Here is a 3,023-nt window from a genome sequence, read left to right on the forward strand (position 1 = left end):
GGCAGTTCCATCTGCGCTTCTTTCCAGCAGTTCTGTCTGCACCCGTTTTATTAGTTTATGCAGTTTTTCTCTTTATTTCGTTGTTTTAAATAAGTTTCAAACTCAAGTTGTCACTTGAGTTTGATGGGAGATGTTAGAATATAATTAGAATCAATTAGTATTATATAGTATATCTAAATATTTATTATAGAAAATTACGTATTTATTATTACGATTCTCTTAGTACCCATAAATACCCTTTTATATTGTATCATTCCAAACAACTTGAATACTCACAAATATTTTTCCTATTGCTCCCTCTCCCCTTTTTAACACTCTCCATTGAAAGCTTCCTTTAAAACCTCAACTGCCACATTGTCTTTAACCTTTATTCATGTACTTGAACAAATATTTCATAGTATTTGACTTGTTGTAGTTAGGGGTGTTCGCGATGCGGTTTGGTTCGGTTTTTTAATGAAAAATCATCCGATCCAATGTTATATTAATAGTGCGGTTCGGTTTGGTTCATTTTTTTATTAAGCCTATCCGAACCAAATCAAACCAATTAAATTTGGTTTGGTTCGGTTCGGTTTGTTCGGTTTTTAATTGTTTTGAAAACCCTTCCTATTCTAATCATCAAATCATATCTAGGGTACTAAAATAATTAACAATTTTACAAAATCAGTAGATGTAGATGGAACAATGATCAACTTATAAATCACTAACAAATTAGCAGAAGTACTATAAATTAAAATCATTAACAATTTTGTTACAAAAACAGCAGAAACAGATAGAACAATAATCAACCTGAGCTGAATCAAGAAAATCAAGAAATACAACCAAATTAATTCCAAAAATTTTGCAAAAATGGTGCACCAATTCCAAACTGAATCAAGAAATAGAACCAAACTAAGTAAAAAATACAATCAAACTAATTCCAAAAATGTTCATGTGGTGCACCAATTCCACAAATTCTTCCTCTTTCACGTAAGCTGTACATATCCGCCTGCAGCACAAGTAAACCCAAGAATTACATAAAATGGTTTCAAACATATTATATGCAACAGAGGTTATGAAAAAGTATAAAATAAATGGTCGGAATCATATAATGGTGAATCTTTTACACCTTCTCATCAATCTTAGGCCATCCTTGTTCAATTTCAGGAGCTTCTCATCAATCATATAATGGTGAACAACTTCGTGAAAGTCAGCCCCATTTTTACCTTAACTCTTCCAAAGTCTTCCTCTAAACTAAAAAGTTCAGAATCAACCCTAAACCAGAATTTTTCTAAATCAAAATAGAACAAAAATTTCAAAATTAAAAAACTAAATCAGAATCAACAACTCAACCATAGAATCAAGAACAAGCCAACCACAAATAAATTAAACAATGATCAAGAGCAAAAACACAACAACAAATAAAGAGCAACAAATAATAATAATAATATAGCAATAGTACAAAATCAAGAGCAAAAACACAACAACAAATAAAATAAAAATAGAACAACAAATAAAATGAACAATGATCAGTGAACCAGCAATCAGAACAATGAATCAATAACAAGTAAAGCAATAAAACAATGAATTTTCCTAAATAATGAAAAACAAATAAAACAATGAACTGAACCAGCAATAAAAATACAACCAGCAACAATGAAATCAATGAATCAATAACAACTAAAATAATCAAACAAATTACTTAATTCATGTATTATTGTTGTAATATCTTTGAAACTAGAACAGGATGGATGGATGTTCCGTTGTGCTCAATAACTGTCTAATCTATATCAACTACTTATTTGTTCTTATAATTATGCATTATGAGTTTGGATCAAATAACACCTAAATCACAGGATTATTATGTTGATGACAATAACTTTTCTTTGTTCTTGTTCACCATAAACAACTACCCTCTGTTGGCTCTCTACCCTTTTTTTTTATGTTGAACCTTTAAATTCCTTTTCTAGTTAATAGAAGAATCTAACAAAGATGAAGTTAGTTCAGAGACTAGAGAGCGGTATGATAAATATTTAAATAATTACATACCTAACTCGGAGGCTCGGGCTCCATGTCTCGGTGGTGCTGTGCTGGGTGACTCGGTGCTGCGGGTGGCCAGAAACGGTGCTGGGGGTAGCGCCGGTGTGTGTCGATGACCGTGACTCCGCGAGGGTGGTGCTGGCTGGGGATCGATGGTGGTGTCCGCGAGGAGGAAAGGTTCGGCGGCGCTGTGAAGAAGGCTTCGGTGGCGCTGGGAAGAAGGCTTCTACGGCGCTGCTAGGTGGTGGGAGGAAGGGCTTCGAGCTTGAGACTGAGAGTGCGAGAGTGCGAGACTGAGAGAATAGAGCTAGGTTTTACATTTGCCATTTGGGATGATTGGGGATTTGGGGGTGGGGGGATTAGGTCACGCACGTTTTGGGGGTGGGGTGGGGGGTTTGGTTTTTTAAGGTTTTTAATATACTGGTTTAGTTCAGTTTGGTTGGGGTTTTCATAATCAAAATCGAAAACCAAACCGAACCGCAACAAAAATAGAAAAATGTATTTTTTTCGGTTTATTCGGTATTCGATTTTTTTATTTTCGGTTTTTCGGTTCGGTTGGTCGGTTTAGGTTGGTCCGGCTCGATTTTGAACACCCCTAGTTGTAGTACTCTACGTTAACATGCGCTTGATAAGACATTAGCAGATATGCGTTGTAAGAAATTACATTCCTATTATCCATATAAAATACCTTCCTTTCAGTAACTACTCTTGTGTCTTATCTTCTATATGATGGGTATCCACTATCATTAATAACTGTGGTGTTATTGAATGTTTTAGGATAATATTTGGTGTAGTATCCATTTTTCATTTAGGGAGATGTTGAGCAAATTAAATGGTCCATGAGTCATATATGTAGACACAGCTCTAAATAATTTTGGGTATCGAACAGGATCGGACAATCCTAACATACAATATTAACTGGTCAATTTAAGTTGTGTTTGTTATCTTGTGGTCTCCACTCAACCACAAAAGAATATGAATATGTGGTTGACCTCTCTTTTAGAATT

At 34.6% G+C, this 3,023-nt stretch overlaps 1 long non-coding RNA gene across 1 annotated transcript; it reads right to left on the reverse strand.

Moving 5' to 3' along the window:
* On the reverse strand, positions 749–2,341 carry LOC110264174. Its single transcript, XR_002349903.1, has 3 exons — positions 2,026–2,341; positions 1,106–1,267; positions 749–985 (listed from the first exon to the last, which is right to left on the reverse strand). It is a non-coding gene; the product is annotated as an uncharacterized LOC110264174 (long non-coding RNA).

The sequence above is a fragment of the Arachis ipaensis genome, chromosome B06, assembly GCF_000816755.2.
Source record: "Arachis ipaensis cultivar K30076 chromosome B06, Araip1.1, whole genome shotgun sequence".
In the NCBI taxonomy this organism is placed as follows: Eukaryota; Viridiplantae; Streptophyta; class Magnoliopsida; order Fabales; family Fabaceae; genus Arachis; species Arachis ipaensis.